This window comes from Oryctolagus cuniculus, chromosome 1 (genome assembly GCF_051225735.1).
Source record: "Oryctolagus cuniculus isolate XC-2025 breed Fujian yellow rabbit chromosome 1, ASM5122573v1, whole genome shotgun sequence".
Taxonomy (NCBI): Eukaryota; Metazoa; Chordata; class Mammalia; order Lagomorpha; family Leporidae; genus Oryctolagus; species Oryctolagus cuniculus.
In genome coordinates, this window is record NC_142867.1 from 165,896,397 (window position 1) to 165,915,010 (window position 18,614).

The following is an 18,614-nucleotide window of genomic DNA, read 5'->3' on the forward strand; positions in this document are numbered from 1 at the left end:
TAGGTGGGAAGATAGAGAACACCAAGTGCCCGCCAAGATGAATTTATCTCAGGTTTGGAGAGACTGGGGGATGGGACTTCAGAATTGACAACTGTTATCTCTGAGGAATAGTGACAGAAAAGAGAGGTGCCACAGGGCTGGAGAAAAGCAAATTTTCAATAAGGGAAAAAGGTGAGTTTCGCAGGTATAGATCAGTGAGCCTGACATTAATCCCAATGCAAAATTATAGAATGGATGATTAAAATGGGTGGTTTCTTAATAGGATAAAAGGAAAACCTGTTACATTCTTACAAAGTAAAGTGGTACCCTCCAAGAGCCAGCATAGGCTCCTTAAGATTAAGCTGTATCAATTAGTCTTGTTTTCTTTTCAGGTAGATTATCTAGCACAGTTAAGAGAATATTTCATAAGCACTTTTTCAGTGTTATATTCTAGGTTAAGAGCTTTATATGCATTTTCTCATTTGATCTTAAGTATTGTTTTCCCTCAATTTACAGATGGGGTATTGTTTAGGTCAGTGGATTGCCCCAGATCACACAGCTAAAAATTGAGGCGCATGTATTTAAGCACAGGTAGTGACATTTTAGAATCCACTGGCTTTATCTCTATGCTGTAATGACATTAAAGAGTACAGGATGGACACAGCTGAAGAATGCTATTAAAGTCACACCTGAATTTTGTCTAGGATGAACTAGATGATGGAATACCAGGGAAGTTCATAGATGATGAAATGGGCATTTTCAAAGTTGCAATGCATTTGATTAATGTGTGGTCTACTGAGGAAGAGATGCCTGGTGATCTTATCTCAAAAACTCATTCTTGACATATTGTTAATGTCTTCATCAACTTGGCTAACTACATAAATGGTATGTTTCTAAATTTGTGAGTGACCTGAAATCTGGTTGGGTAGTATCTGATAACAACATAAGATTCCCAAAAGATCTTAGCACAGATGCAATACAAGAAGGTGCATTTTACTAGGAGTCAATGTAAAAACCATCACGTAGGGCTTTCAAAGTCTATCCAATATCACATGGAGGGAAAAAAAAAGAAAAGTAGTAGAGTTCATTACTAAAACCTTCTCATGTGGTCAAAGCAAACTTAGTAGAATCATAGGTCTGTGGTGAAACATTTTACCAAGGCAAAAAATATCAAACAAAGAAGCTGAATCCCGGATCCTTCAACTGACTTTTCATTAAATGGCTGTAAAGTAAAACAGTGGAAAATACCAGAGAACAAGCAGCCAGGAAGCTTAGTCCTGGTGACAATTTCAAAGGAGAGGGAGAGAACAATTTGGCAAAATCTAACTCTTTTTTTTTATTATTATTATTTTATTTAAGACCTTTATTAGCAGGTGCTTGCAGTTTGTTGACTTTTTTGAAAAAATCAAGTTGTAAACTTTTATTACAAATTAAAAATGAAGTTCTTAAAAATCTCAACTTGACCAGATATGAAACAATTTAAAAACCTTTAAAGGTGTATTGAGAAAAACCAGGCTTTTTTAAAAAACACGTTTGTCGTTACCAAAAAGAGACATCTTTAGGTAAAAATAATAAAAACCCCATGCTGCATAGATAATGCAGATAGTTCTAGTAATCTGGTCAACGGGCAAAAAGCAAGCACTTAAGGTCTTCAGCTCCAATCTTTTGTTCATTTCTTATTGCTGGAATTTCATATTCATTTCTTCTTGTTGGATGACTAAACCGGATGATGGTAGAGATGTTAAGCCGGCATTTACTCAGCCCCGCCCTGCTCAGCCCCGGGAGCGGACGAATTCTCAGCTGGTGGATCGGCTGCTTTTGTCTCTTTGCCATCTTGTGGTTTAGGGTTATCTGGGCGTCTGCGTCGGTAGTTGAAGTTGCGGCGGTACCGACGCTGAGGTGGCTGCTGACCCTGGGTCTCATCTCCTTGGTTTTCCTTGTCTTCTTCATTGCCGTCCTCTCTAGGCTGTCTTTGGCGAGGAGGACCTCTGTGGAATCGTGGTCTATAACCCCGATGCATAGTCTGTCTCACTGGTCTACCTTGTTCTCCTGCACCCTGGTTGTCAGCACCTTCCATCACTTCTCCCTGCACAGGAGGGTTGGAATACTGTGGTCGACGCCCATAGGGTCTCCGCATGTAGTAAGGTGGGAACCTTCGCCTGCGGTAGGGCCGGCGTTGTTGGGCCTGGCCTTTGGGAGCGCTCTCCGATCCCTCATTCTTTTCCCCACTCTCACTATTCTGGTAATTCTGCTGGTAATTGCGTGGAGGACCCCTACGACGTGGGTAGCGTCTATAATGGTTACGGTCTGCTGCATATTTACTGCCTTGCACTGGAACTCCACCAGGACCTGTAACATTTGCTGCCTCCGGACCCTTTTCTCCTTCAACAACATCAAACTCCACAGTCTCTCCATCTCCTACACTGCGAAGGTACTTCCTGGGGTTATTCTTCTTTATGGCAGTCTGGTGTACAAATACATCTTCCTTGGTGTCATTCCTGTTGATGAAACCATATCCGTTCCTTACATTGAACCATTTTACTGTTCCCAAAACCTTCGTTGCGATGACCTTCTTGTCCCCGCCGGCGGGCGCCGCCCGGGCCACCGCTCCCTGCGCCGCTGCCCGTGGTGCCGGGCTTGGTTTCGGCGGCGCTGAGGGCGGGGGCGGCGGGCGGCTGCTGGGTCTCGCTGCTCATAGTTGCGGTGATGGTGACTGGGGCCGGCTGCGGCAGCTGCGGCTCCTCCCGGGGTGTGATGGTAACTAGGCCGGCGGCTGCGGTGGGGCTGCTCAGGGCTCTCTGGGGTCCGCTCTCCGCTCCCGCTACCGATCGAACTCCAAAATCTAACTCTTGTTCTCTCTTTTCTCACATATGCACTATATTTTCCCTTTTTCATGTGTAGTGGAAAGTTTCCAGTTACTGAGGGCTTTCATTATTTTCCTTACCTGTACTATAAGCAGGCTTTTTAAGTGGCTTTATATCATGTAGTATTTCTTCATTAATTTTGTCATTTTTATGTTTCTAAAAATATTTTCAATACTAAAAAATTCCTATGTGTACTATCTTAAAGGATGTTAGTCTTGAATATATGTATTTTCATAGAGTGACTGAAGGATAGCCCACTTTTAGTTGATAGTAGCCATGGCTGAACTGAAGGTTTTGGTTGTTTGGCCAGTCCATTATCTGCTACTATAACAAAATACCTGAGGCTCGATGGTTTATGAAGAGAAGCGGTTTATTTAGCTCACTCTTTTGGAGGTTAAAAGTAAAAAAAAATGGGCAGCCCATGATTCAGCCTCTGGTAAGAACATCATGGCAAATGGCATTACAATGGTAGGACTGCCTAAGAGTGGTTATGTGATGACAGTAGAAGCCAGAGCTTGAGAAGAGCTAGATTTGTTCCTCTATAACAACTTATTTTTTTAATTTTTAATTTAATTTAATTTTTTTGACAGAGTTAGACAGTGAGAGAGACAGAGAGAAAGGTCTTCCTTCCGTTGGTTCACCCCCCAAATGGCCGCCACGGCTGGCGTGCTGCACCGATCCTAAGCCAGGAGCCAGGTGCTTCCTCCTGGTCTCCCATGCAGGTGCAGGGCCCAAGGACTTGGGCCATCCTCCACTGCCCTCCTGGGCCACAGCAGAGAGCTGGACTGGAAGAGGAGCAACCGGGACAATCTGGCTCCCCAACCAGGACTAGAACCCAGGGTGCCGGCGCCGCAGGCGGAGGATTAGCCTAGTAAGTCATGGTACCGGCCAAACAACTTATTTTTATGAAAACTACCTGACCCTGTGAGACCAGCATCAATTCCTTCTAATGGTGATGCCACTTGACCCAATTATTTCCCACTACACTCTATCTCTTAAAAGTCTTACCACTGCCCAGCACCACCATGTGGAGGACCAAGCTTTCAACCCATGAACCCTTGAGGGACATACTCAAACAATATCCAAGCAGGAGATCTGTATAGCAGCTCAAAGGAACTCTGAATTGTGCAGATTATATTTGAGTATTTCAAAATGCTTATGCAAAATAAAATAAAAAGATAAATTTATGTTGTTGCCATTTTTTTTGGAAATTTGTGCAAATGAAGAGTCTTCAAAAAACCTCATGGGAAATAAGTATTATGAAAAAGCTGCATGAATTTCACATTTATTTCTGTACCCCTAAAATCTTATCTTTTAAGTCCATTTTTCTACAAACTTTTTGAGGCACCCTGAAATTGGTAAAAAGTATGATATAGCGCATCAAATAAACTAAGGTGACTCAATACTACAATAACAAAATTATAATAAACAGAAAAAAAGAACAGAACATCTCTCTTTATATATACACTTGAGCTCACACATGGACTCATGTTTGGTTCTGTCACTTTAAAGGACGAATAGACACACCTGTACTTTCAGAAGTGGTATGAGTGATGAAGGGATTTAAATCCTGTAATATGAGAAACTATTAAAAAAATTGGGGTAATTTTTCCTGCAGAAAATATTAGTCACTACTTATCAAACTATGAAAGTGACTACAGTAATAACAGCTTATATAATCAAATGGAAATATCAGTTTTACCAATGGAGATGGGACAGAGTGGCTGAAAGCACAGGTTCTGGAGTTAGATTACCTGGGGTATGGCCCAGACTCACTACTTCCTTGCTCTTTAGACTTCTACAAGTTACTGAGCTGCTCTGCACTGCAATTTCTCCACCTGTAAAGTGGTAAAAATACTACTACATGACACTAGGATTAAATGGATTCAGATATACAAAACAAAGAGAACACTAATTGCTACAACATAATTATCTAACACATTTTAGCTATTAATAAACCACAATAAACATTTCCTCTTTTGGGGTCATGGTAAATTAATCATTATACTTTTAGAAGATTTTTTTAAAGATCTATTTTATTTGTTTGAAAGGCATAATAACCGAAAGAGATGGTGAGACAGAGGGAGAAATCTTTTTTCCATTGGTTCATTCTCCAAATGTATGCAAGAGTTGGGGCTGGGCCAGGACAAAACTAGGAATCTAGAACTTTATCCAGATCTCCCACATGAGTGGCAGGGGCCAAGTATTTGGGTCATCATCCATTGCCTTCCCAGGCATATTAGCAGGGAGCTGGATTGAAATTGCAGCCGGGACTGAAACTGTCACTCTAACACAGGAAGCCAGTGCTGTAGGTGGCACCACAATGCTAGCTCCCATGACTGGACTTTTGATGGTGGTTTAATTAGGAAAGAAAGTGATAGGGAAGGAATGGTAATGATCAACTTGAGAATTTCAGTTTGTTCTTATGGAATAAGTTTAGCCAAAGAAAACTGCCTTATAATTCCTAAAGTTTAGGTTACCTTAAAATATCTGGTGGGGCTTAATATCTCAACAAAATCAAATGGAAACATTACTAAGAAATCAGATTGTCAAGAAGATTGGTTATCTAGCAGGCCTGGGCCAAGTTTTTGAGCTCTGTAGTTAAACCAAGATAATGAAACCTTTTGAGAACATATTATCAAAATTATCAAAGTCACCTCTCACTTTACTATGAGCAGAGGATGCCCTTTAGAATAAGTTATGGTATCTGTGGATTATTTGTGTGTATACAAGTGAAAATGTTTCCATTACAAAGTAAATTTCATTATATCTCTTGGCAATTGACATTTCCTGTTCACTGGGCTCTTTGTTCTAAATCTTCCAGGTGCTACATTTTAGAAATAGGAGTGTTCTACATGTCAAAGTTAAGAGTAGGCTAGCAGTTAACCATTGTCTTCAAATATGTGAGGTTTATGATATAGAAAGCAATTAGACTTTTAATAAGGTTTCAGCAGTCAAAACAAGGAGATCAATTTGAATGACAAAGGATTTAAATTGTGTACTGGACATTTTGACTCAAATCTCTCATTCATTCATTTAGAAAGCTTTTATTGAGTACCTACTATGTGCAACCTCTTTTTTAATATAAATATTTATATATTTATTTTAAAGTCAGAGTTACAGAGAGCGAGAGAAAGAGAGATCTTCCATTTGCCTGTTCACTCTCTAGTTGGCTGCAATGGCCAGGGCTAGGTCAGGCTGAAGCCAGGAGCCAGGAGCTTCATCCAGTTATCCTACATGGGTAGCAGGACCCAAATACTTGGTCCATCTTCCACTGCTTTTCCCAGGCCATTAGCAAGGAGTTGGATCAGCAGTGGAGCAGCCAGGACACAAACCAGTACCCATATGGGATGCTGGCCTTGCAGATAGTCGATTTACCCTCTATGCCACAGCACCAGCTCCACAAACTCCTTTCTAAGCCCCAAGAAAAAAAGCAGCAGATAGGCACTGTTCCTTTCTCATAGAGCTTACATTCTAGTGAGGAGACAAAATAAACAAACAAGAAAAATGCCAGAATATATTGATAACAGAGAATTAAGCAGGGCAATACAGATGAAAAAAGACTAGATGGCTACTTTGTATTGAATGGCCTTGGAAGTTTCTTTATTTACTTTTTTTTCAAAGATTTATTTATTTATTTATTTATTTGAAAGGCAGAGTTAGAGAGGCAAGGCAGAGAGAGAGAGAAAGAGAGTTCTTTCATTCTCTGGTTCACTCCCCAGATGGCCACAATAGCCAGAGATGGACAGATCTGAAGCCAGGAGCCAGGAGGTTTTTCTGGATCTCCCACATGGGTGCAGGGGCCCAAGTCCTTGGGCCATCTTCCACTGCTTTCCCAGGCCACAGTAGAGAACTGGATCAGAAGTGGAGCATCCAGGACTTGAATAGGCATTCACATGGGATGCCGGTACTACAGACAGTGGCATTACCTGCTGTGCCATAGCGTCAGCCCCCGAGGTCCCTTTAAAGAGGTAACTTTTTAACTGAGACATGAACTTGAACCAAATTGTGAGGATCAAGAGGGAAAAAAAATCATTCCAAGAAAGAAGAGAAATGGTGAGAGAGAAGGCAAGTTTGGATAAAAGATTGTAGGCAAAAGAGATAATATTTACAGGAAGTTCCAAAATGCAGAGTCCAGATTATTTATGGTGTTGTAAGACTAGTGAGAAATTTAGATTACAACTATCACTTCTTGGCCTTTTGGCTATGATCAAGTGTAGAAATTTAGATTACAACTATGATCAGTAGGCAATTAGTGGCTTTTAATCAGAGGAGGGACATGATGTGATTTAGATTTAAAAAAATTCTTGCTATTACATGTAAACTAGATTATAGAAAGCAACAGTGAAACCTGGGAAACCAATTAGAAGGTTATGACAATAGTCCTGGCAAGAAATATAAGTGACTTAGTGGGAGACAATAGAAATGGAGATAAAGAGAAACAAATCTTGGGTGGCTTTTAGAGTTAGAGGTGATAGAGATCAGGGTAGATTGGAAAGAGAAAGAGCTCATTTATGGAAGTATGCTAAGTTTTTTATGTAATCAACCTAGTACAAATGGTACCAACTTCTGATATATGTAAGCTTGGGTAAGGAATGGTTTGGTGTGGAAAAATGAAGAATTTTCTTATGGATGGGGCTGGTGTTGTGGCATTAGGAGGGTTAAATTGCCGCCTGTGACACTACTATCTTGACTGGGCACCAATTCAAGGCCAGGTGTTCCACTTTCCATCCAGCTTTCTGCTTATGTGCCTGGGAAAGCAGCAGCAGATGGCTCAAGTGCTTGAGCCCCTGCACCCATGAGGGAGGCCTCGATGAGGCTTCTGGCTTCTGGCTTCAGCTTGGCCCAGTCCTAGCCATTGCTGCCATTTGGGAAATGAACCAGCAGATGGAAGATTCTCTCTCTCTCTCTGTCTCTCTTCACCTCTCTGTAACTCTACTTTTCAAATAAATAAATCTTAAAAAAAGAATACTTGCATGGGAAAATTCAGTTTTGCATGCTTACTAGCCATCCAAGAATGTTACATACAAAGTTGGATATTTGAATATAAGTTTCTTAAAAGAGGTGACAAATAGAAAATATTGATTCAAAAGCCTAGACTATCTGAAGTCATAAAAATGGATTAGGTCATGTATAACAGGGACAATTTACTGAACCTATGAATATTCCCATATTTAGAGACTTGGTAAAGGAAGGGCGACAGAATAAGAGAGCAAGAAGGATCAGCCAGGAAATTGGGAGGAAAAGGAGGTGACAAGGCTAACCAGGAGGTCAAGAGAAGGAGCTATTTCAAGAAGAAAGGGGTAATCAATGTAGCAAATGTTGCTGAGAAATGGAAGATAAGAACAAAGTAGACACTGCTGGATTTGGCAGTCTCAGTTGAATGATAGGTACTGAAGTTCAGTTGGAGGAAGTGGAGAAGAGAAGGTGAACTGGTGAAAGAAAGACAGCAGCTACTGACAGGAGCAAGTACCTGTAGACGATGTCAGAGACTGAATGGAACAACTCACGATATTGCAGAAACTCGGTGAAAAGTTGACAATGACTTATGATGAAGAGAATTGTGCATCTGTTTATCAGTTGGACTAAATGACCTTGGAATAACCTATCATATGATAATGCTCTTTGAATCTTTTATTCCGCAGTATTTATCTGCTATTGCTCTCTTGCTTGCCTAAATTGTCAGTAGTGTGCCCCCCCACCTGATCCCTCTGCAACCTTATCAAGGGTGGATAAATTATTTTCATTAGACTTTATAAAATACTGCAAATGGCTCTTGAATTTTTATTACTTTCTCAGTAGACTGTAGATTGGGAAAAATTGATCTTATTCTGCTGTCTCATAATGTAGATAAGACAATTAAGTCTCCAAGAAATGAAATGATTAGTCAAATATAAAATTCACAGATAATAGCAAGACTAGGACTGGAAACCCAGTCTCCTACTCTCATTTCTTTTCATATTATTATTTCTCTATTTTTGCTTTATAACTTCCTCTTTTTTAAATAGCTATCTTCAAAAAACTTTCAAAGTTGTATTGTTTAAAGTAGCAAAATAAAACCAACCAAACCAAAAAATTAGAAACACCTGAAATTCTCAATATCAAAGAATTGGTGGAGGTCCCTTTTCAGGAAGGAGCTGAGGCGTTCCTTCCATCAGTGGCTAGAATATTGGCAGTTGATGGTTTTCAGCTGGATCCTTCTCTGGGCCTTGAAAAGTCACAACGTCAACTGGACTCAGCATTAATCTGTTGTAAGTCAGGAAGGATAAGTCCAGGATCAAGCATAAAGCAGGGCTTGAGGGTACAATTAAGCTGCCTTGGCACCCTCAGCACAAACCCATGGGCACATGAGCAATCTCTACAGCTAGCACACCAAAAAGGAAGAAGGCCAACCTGAATTCACAAAAGGGTTATCCTCATACGAAACACAAGCTGCAAACAGACTGCACTATAATCTCATTCAAGATGTCTCTGAAAGGAAGTGGTGCAGGGAAATTCTCAGAACAGACAGAGCTTCAGGCTCATCTACCTTGTGTGGAAAGAATGTGGGACCAAAGGCATAATCTATACCAAACTATGAGTAGAGGACAAGGATTTACATCACCATTCAATGGTCAATAAAAACAAAAACTGGAAAATTGGTGACAAAGACGGGGGTGGGAGGAGATGAATGTGTGTAACATTTGGGAATGAGTGTGAAGATCTTTTTACCACTTGTTAATATCCCTCCCCGCAAGCATCCTCAAGGAAGAGTCACTAAACAACTAAAAGTACAAAATGACTTGGCCAGTTGGTCTGGTGAGTTTCTGTCATCAGTCACCCCAGTTCTGGCACAATAGTCACAAAACCAGTAGTCAGAGTGGCAGAGATGAGACTATTCATGGGCTCTACAGCATGGCTCCCATTCACCAGGGCTAACCTATTTCCACTGCCAAATACTCACCTCACATCAATAGAATTCATTGTTAAGCTTTGATATGGCATAACCCTAAAGGACACCAAAAAATTACTTGATGGAAAATTGAATTCCCTGAATTTCTTCCATGCTGCAAGGGGCAGAAATTCATCTTGGCTGGAACCAACACATATTTCAGGTATGGGCTTACCTTTTCCACCTACAATCTCACCAGAACACTATTTAAGGCCTTGAAGAGTGTTTGATCCACTGAGGTTGGAGCTTTCATCAGACTAAGAAAACCAATTGATGACAAAGGTAATGTGGCAGTGAACATGCAACCATGAAATCCATGGATATATCACAAACCACAACATACAGAAGTTACGTGTCATGCTGCAGGAAGGAGGTGCTATCTTGCAGAAAACATCCAAATGACCATTGTATGCTATTTCGTCCCCATTAGGTAGGATTTATGAGCCTGGGAACCAAGAGAAGAAAATAGTATTCCAAGTGATTTACTTGTAAAAGTTGTGCTTCCCTTCCCTATAACTCTAGACAAAGATGTCCTGCTCTCAGAGTGTCCTTTAAAGAACACAAGGATTACATTAAGCTTCACATGAAAACTACTGCTGTCACTTTGGAATTCTCATCATAGGAAGGCAAAGAAACTAGTACACAAGGAAAGAAGCTGTAATCCTAGTGAAGGTGTTTAACTGTGGTCCTCAGGTGGATGTAGGACTGCTGATTCACAATGAGGACAAGGAAGAACAATTTTGGCACCGATGCACCCATGTGATCCATGGGAACATTTCTTAGCATGCCACCCTGCCCAATTTTGATGATTATTGGATTTATTGCAATAGTCACGGCCCGAGAAAATCATGGTAGCTGACTCAGATCATAAAGATGAGGGACACTTCACCATGTAAGCCACCCAGATCAGTAGAAATATTAGTTAGCTTTACATCATTATAAAGAAATACCCAAGAGAGACCAACTTTATACAGAGAGAAGGCTAAGCTCATAGTTTTTGAGGTGCAAGCCCATGTTTGGGCAGCCCCAGTGGTGGATGGTGGATGACAATGATAAAGCACATGCAGAAGAAGCATCATGTGGTGGTAAGCAAGGACTCAGAGAGATGCTTCATGGGGTCAAATTCAGGCTTTGCTAGCAATCTTCTCATGATCACTGCCGCCAAGTCCATTCACTCAGTGACCCAAGGACTCCCCATGAGACCCACCTCCTAAGCACTGTCCCTGGATTTGGCTTTCACCCTCTTACTACTATTAACTTAGGACTGTAGGGTTTAAATGACTGCATACATTTGGGAACCACATGCTGTTCAGACTGCAGCACCAGGGGTGAGTGAAATCAAGAATAACTGGAAGAGGATGGATACAAAGAGAACTTCAGGGAATCAAAGCAACCCAGGAGATGGACTACAGCAAACACTATTTTATGTTGCCCAGATTACTCCTTTCAGGATTGATGCATTAGCTCTCAGCTGAATTCCTATCTGGAAATCGTCCTTAGCTGAGAGAAGCTGTCTTGCCCCCTTCTGATGCCTATTCCTTGTGTGCAGTCCCTATTCAAAGACCTAACCCCTTTTCTTCAAGGAGGTACAACTCTGAAAGGCCATCCCAGGGCCAGAGCTCTCCAGGAGGTCTTTGTCCCAACTTCATTGCAGTTCCAATCTTTTCTCTACTCTGCCCTCCTTCCTTCACTCACACATAAACATGGATCCTGAGTCACTCACCAGAAAAATTACGACATACAATACAAATCTCTTTCTTAGACTGTTTCTCAGAGCCAGTAAGCTCAAAAATTGTATGACCCATCCAAGTGAGATAATATCTGTAGTCGTGAGAATGCTAATACAGTAAAAAAGTTCATGAAATTGGGAAAATTAGGTTACGAACACTGTGAAATGTTTGCTCCCAGGGCTGGCCCTGTGTCATAGCATATAAAACCACTGCTTCTGATGCCAGCATCCCATATGGGCTCTGGTTCAAGTATGGGCTGCCCCAATTCCCATCCTGCTCCTTGCTAACATGCCTGTGAAAGCAGCAGAAGCTGGCCCAAGAACTTGTGCCCCTGCATACATGTGGGAGAACCAGAAGGAGCTCCTGACTCCTGGTTTTGGACCAGCCCAGTTCTGGCCATTACAGCCACTTGGGGAGTGAACCAGCAGTTGTAAGATCTCTCTCTCTCTCTCCCTCTCTCTGACTCTGCCTTTCAAACAAAATAAATCTTTAAAAAAATCAGAAAAATTTGGTCCCACTTTTTAAAAAGAAATGTGTATAGACATATGTAATTATGACCCAGAAAAAGCCTAAAGAAGGAAAACTTCAACAGTGGTCATCTTAGGGTACTAGGCTCATCATGTTTTCCTATATTTTTAAAAATCAAGACTGGATATATTATTTTAATGTCTTTCTTTTAGTAAAAATATTAATTGTTTGATAGTATATCTGTAAAAATGCAATTATAACTATGAAATGGAAGGAGAGATAAAAACACAGATATCAATGTAATGGGTCTATTCCAGAGATTTAAGAATGGGAAATAATTTATCTTTTCTAATGTATTCACTGGACCAACTAAAGGTAACTGGTGAGGCAGACAAAAACAAAATGAACACCTAGGAGTTGAATTTCTAGGTGGCACAGTAGCTATATGTTTAATGGAGGAACTGCTAGATTGTTTTGTAAAGTAGTGTATAATTTTATATTTACCAGTTACTATAATCTACATTATTTTCCACTTTAGTTCAAGAAGTTCTCTTTCAGTCTAAATGTCTTGCCAGATACAGATTTTGTCATTTGTCTTAGATGGCTCTGCACAGGTTCCTAACAAGCAGAAGACTATAAAAATTGACAAGAACTTGGGTGGTTTTAAAGACTACATCCAAAAGGTAAGAATGAGTATTAGTTCTTCTCTGAGACTGGCACACAGCTCTTACAGCATTTCTCTCACTGTTCCTGTCCATCCACCTCAGGCATGTGTGTATTGGCCCAACTGACTCAGGAATTGCTCCTGCAGAGGTGGGCAGCTTTGTGGTTGGCTTTGTTTCCTATCAGACCCTCTCAAGGAAAGGGAGCCTGGGAGGCAGGTATCTGGTGCAGAAGTTAAGAACCCAGATTGGGGCACGTGCATCCCATAACAGAGGCCTGGATTTCAGCCCCAGCTCTGCTCCCAATTCCAGTTTCAGGAATTTGGGGAGTGAACCATGGAATAGGATCTCTGTTTCTCACTCTGCCTCCCAAATTAACAATTTTTTTTTTTTAAATTAAACAATGAAAGGGGAGCCAGCGCTGTAGTATAGTAGATTGAGCATACCCCTGTGGCACCAGCATCCCATGTGGGCGTCAGTTCTTCCAATCCAGCTCCTTGCTGATGGCCTGGGAAGACAATGGGGGATGGCCTAAGTGCTTGGGCTCCTGTACCCTTGTGGGGGACCCAGAGGAATCTCCTGGCTCCTGGCTTCGGTCCAACATAGCCCCAGCCATTGTGTCCATTTGGGGAGTGAACTAGTGGATGGAAGACCTCTCTCTCTCTCTCTCTAACTCTGCCTCTCAAGTAAATAAATAAATCCTACACAAAAAGGGGGGGTCTCATTATCATCTCAATTACCTGTTTAGAGAGCAAATTTTAATTGCAATCAGAAATTGTACAAATTGCTATCTAGTACACGATTGGATTGTTTTTTTTTTTTCATGTTACGTAAATTTTTTTTGTTGTTGTTGATTTTTTTTTTAACTTTTATTTAATGAATATACGTTTCCAAAGTACGAATAATGGATTACTATGGCTTCCCCCCATACCGTCCCTCCCACCCACAACCCTCCCCTTTCCCACTCCCTCTCCCCTTCCATTCACATCAAGATTCATTTTCGATTATCTTAATATACAGAAGATCAGCTTAGTATACATTAAGTAAGGATTTCAACAGTTTGCTCCCACACAGAAACATAAAGTGAAAAATAATAGATGATTTTTTTTAATGATGATGAAATCAGATCAGACCTATTGTCATGTTTAATCCCAGTGAGAGTCAAGTTGGGAGTTGATAGCTTCTTTTCTTTTCTTTTCTTTTCTTTTCTTTTCTTTTCTTTTCTTTTCTTTTCTTTCTTTTTTTTTTTTTACAGAGGATCAGTTTAGTATGCATTAAGTAAAGATTTCAACAGTTTGCACCCCCATAGAAACACAAAGTGCAATATATTATATATATATTATTATATTTTTTAAAAAAATCATGCTGCTTACATTTTATAAACAGATGATACTTTGTTTTCTCTTTCATCATGCTAGATTCCCTCAAAATTTGTAAGAAAAATTTACATATACTATAGCTGAATACCATATTCAACCCCAAATTTCTTGGCAATAATTCTTACATGATACAGAATAAGCTTGCATTTTTAATAAAATATTTTCTGGAACAGTAACTTTAGTGTGGAAACAATGCTTATACAAGTGCCACCAAAGAGCCACTTGTATAAATCAATGACCACAATGTCTTTAACAGTTTCACAGAAAATGTAGAAAAATTCTTTGAGTGTTCTTTGATCAACTCTAAATAAAGTCAAATGAATTACATCAAACTATATTTTCTGTGAGGATTTTTTCTCTAGCAGGTTAATCAAATGCAATTGAAGAGTAGTGTGTGGCTTTTTTTTTTTTTAAGGTTTATTTATTTATTTGAAAGTCAGAGTTATACAGAAAGAGGAGAGAGAGAGAGAGAGAGAGAGAGAGAGAGGGCTTCCATCCGAGGTTCACTCCTCAGTTGGCCGCAACGGCCAGCTGCAGCTGTGCCGATCTGAAGCCAGGAGCAAGGAGCCAGGAGCCAGGAGCTTCTTTTGGGTCTCCCACATGGGTGCAGGGGCCCTGGGACTTGGACCATCTTCTACTGCTTTCCCAGGCCATAGGAGAGAGCTGGATTGGAAGTGGAGCAGCCGGGTCTCAAACCGGCGCCCATATGGGATGCTGGCGCTTCAGGCCAGGGCGAAAACCCACTGCGCCACAGCACTGACCTCTAGTGTGGCTGTTTTTAATGTGATTTTGAACTTCATAAATTTGAAGTGGTATGGTATAAAACTTTATAAATAAAATCCCTGTCTATATACTTTGAAATAATTTGTATCCCCTCCAATTACCAAAAAAAAATCAAAAGTTATATAATTCAAAGCTGTTTGAATAAATTGCAAGCTGTGTTTTTGCTATTTCCATTAGGAGGTGGTAAATTAGCTTTAAAACAGACACATCTTTTGTCAAATCTATTGAAACTTAGTCTCGAACCACACAGTGAGAAATAAGTGATTCAACCTGTTGAATTCTTTATTTAGTGGAAGAGTAAGCATGTGATTATAAAGTAAATTGAAAGTATGTTATCACAAAAATTGAAAAATAAGAAAGGAAGAGAAGGAAGGGTGGGTGGGAGGGAGGGTGGGTGAGAAGTATCATTATGTTCTTAAAACTGTATATATGAGGTACATGAAATTTGTTCTCTGTATAAATAGATAAGTAAATTTATTTAAAAATGATTATTGTGAAAAGAAGAAATAAGTGGCACTTTTTAGGGATGTATCATTCCCATTAATGCACAGCCCTGCATCTGGTTTTCTGGTACTTTATCTACAAAGGAGAAATTGTTACTCTTTCACACATGGATGTACTACATACAACATATTTATACATGAATCTATTAATGGTGCCTGTTACATACACTTTGGCCAATGGTTAAAAATCTGAGCTGAGGAGCCAGCGCTGTGGCACAGCGGGTTAAGCTGCTGCTTGCAGCGCCCAGCATTCCACATGGGAGCATCGGTTCAAGTACCAGCAGCTTTGTTTCTGATCCATCTCCCTGCTAATGTGCCTGGGAAGGCAACGGATGATGGCCCAAGTCCCTTGCCATCCATGTAGATGACCAAGATGAAGTTTCTGGCTCCTGGCTTCAACCTGGCCCAGCCCCAGACAATGTGGCTATTTGGGGAGTGAACTAGCAGATCAAAGATAATTCTTTCTTTCTCTTTCTCTCTCTCTCTTTTTCTCTCTCTCGATTTGTGGTGTGTGTATGTCTGTGTGTGTTTCTCTTTCTGCCTTTCAAATAAATAAAATAAATCTTAAAAAAAAAATCTAGGCTGAACAACAAGGCCACCTGGAAAGTAATCTAAAAGTCATTATTTCATCATGAAGGTTATATAAATATTTTTACTTAGCTCAAATCCAAGAGATACAAAGGGATATGCTGTGGGAAAAAGAAAACAGTTTTCTGTCTATCAATATCTAGTTCTTCCCTCCAGAGCCAAAACCAGTGTCACCAGCTGTTTGTGTAATCTTCCCAGAGATATTTCATACATATATAAGCAAATATGTATAAATACGTATGCTCCTCTTGTTTTTTAATAGCACTAAAAAAATACAATACAAACTTCCATTTTCACTTGAAAGTATCTTAAAGATTGGACCCCATCCATACATATAGAAGTTCCTAATTTCTTTGCATATCCATTGAATATTATTGCATGATGCATCTTAAATTGTTTTGCTAGTTGGAAAGTTTTTTAAAATATGTGTTCCTGAAATCTCTGATAGACCTAAAAAATTAAAGTCTATGGACCAGAGTCTGGTAATGCATATTTGCTTATTTTAAACTTTTTTAAAAATTTAATTCTTATTTATTTGTAAGAGAAAAAGACAGAGATCTCCCATCTGCTGGTTCACTCCCATCTGCTGGTTCATTGGCTGCCTGCAGTAACTAGAACTGCACCAGCCAGGACTGAGCCAGGTCTGTGCCGGAAATCAGGAACTGAATCCAACTCTCCATCTTAGATGCCAGGAATCCAAGTATTGGAGCCATCACCTGCTGCCTCCCCGTGTCACATTAGCAGCTAGCTGCAATCGGGGCAGAGCTAGGACTACAACCCAAATGCTCGGATACAGCATGCAGGAGTCCCAACCAACATCTTAACCACTACAGCAAACACTTGCCCTGAAACATGCATTTCAAATAAATTCCAGGTGACTTACACAGCCAGCAGCATCTTTGTGCAGGTTGGCTTGGGGGAAATCACACTATCTTCCTTAAAGTATCTAACCATAGAATTCTGGAAGGACTTTCTTCGTCAATGCTTTCAGTAGATGTGGGTTTGGAACCATACAACTTATCTAAGAAAATTTGAAAGTAGTGAAAACAAAGATATATACAGAGATGGGGCCGGCGCTGTGGCTCACTTGGTTAATCCTCCACCTGCGGCACCGGTATCCCATATGGGCGCCGGTTCCAGACTCGGCTGCTCCTCTTCCAATCCAGCTCTCTGCTATGGTCTGGGAAAGCAGAAGATGGCCCAAGTACTTGGCCCCTGCACCCACATGGGAGACCAGGAAGATGCACCTGGCTCCTGGCTTCGGGCCATTGAGGCCATTTGGGGAGTGAACCAACGGAAGGAAGACCTTTCTCTCTGTCTCTCCCTCTCACTATAACTCTGCCTCTCAAATAAATAAATAAAATCTTTAAATATATGTATACACACACACACACACAGAGAAGATCTTTTTGAATTGGGACAAGTTTAACATTCTTGTGGTCCGTTCACATAATCTCTCTTCCCCTCCATCTTTCAGTGAAACCTCTCATTCTCTAATAGTTGCTTCCCTCCCAGTTTTACCAGGCTCCTCATCCGTGGGAAAGCAAAGTAAAATGGTTCAAGAGCAGAATTTACTTGGAAGCCTTGCAAGATTTAGAGTACTGCTGCAATAGATGTGTTGTTTTTGTTTGAGAAATTTAAAAAAATAAATAGTTTGCAAGAACTAAAACAGAAAATGTGGAATGCTAGTGACCCATGATTTCTCAGCATTTTAATCAACTATAATGGCTTTGAGATGGATTTTATGGAAGCAGAAGGGGAAGTAACCAGCACTGATTACATTCTACATAGATTATTTAAATGCATTTAATAAAGTGTAATCATATGTCCCCATTTTGTAGATAAAGAAGTTGAGGCTCAAAGAGGTGCAATACCTTACACAAAGCACACATCTGGTAAATGGCATATGGCTGGAAACTAGTTCTGATTCCAGATACTATGCTTCTATGAAATCATGTTCACTGACTAGGCAAATTATATAATTTAGAGACACATGAACAAGAGGAAATAGTCAATATATTTACATAAAAACCTATTCAATATTTCACTGTGAATCCCCAAATGAGGTAATTGAGGTAATTCAATTTCCTAGGCAAGTATTTCTGTGGCTGAATGGGTAATTATTGAACCAATTGTGCTATCAGATCACGCAGATCATGTGCTATGGAGGAGAGGGACTATTCTAGATATAGCACTACATATAAATTGCGCATCAGAGAGTTGCTTTGGAATAGTTTTAGCCCTAAGTGAGGATGACAACCTCTTGAGAGAGTTTCAAATTGAAAAATTGTTTTTGCGCTTGTGTTGTTGTTCTGTGTGGTTAGTCCTATACCAAATTTAATAAAACATTTATAAGCGTATATATTTAAATCTTGGCTTAAAGTAAAGATCACAGACGTACTATACAGTACTTCAGGAACAACATCACATAGAAAAAATTGACTTCAATTTATGTCATAAGGCCACATTTTAAAAAGCAGGTTCCTTGTCCTTTTTAGACTTCTTAAGTTCTGGAGGCTAACCTATCTCTCCCTTTAATCAGTAATGCAAAGTGTCTCCCAGATGTTCCCAGACTACTGGTGCTTTTGTGCCATTGAAATCCAGTCACAAGACCACAACAGTCCATCACAGCAAATGTGGGTGAGACAGGAATTGTGTCCATGTGTTGATTAGCCAAAAAACAGAGTTTGTCATAGGGCTCAAGAATCCTGCTTGGAAAGGAAAAGG

General features: G+C 40.2%; 1 pseudogene across 1 annotated transcript; it reads right to left on the reverse strand.

The window, feature by feature from the left end:
* Positions 1–1,308: 1,308 nt before the first annotated feature.
* LOC100337864 (Y-box-binding protein 1 pseudogene) lies at positions 1,309–2,690 on the reverse strand (annotated as a pseudogene). The gene has a single exon (XR_016223457.1). The product of XR_016223457.1 is annotated as a Y-box-binding protein 1 pseudogene (transcript).
* Between the last annotated feature and the right edge of the window lie 15,924 nt (positions 2,691–18,614).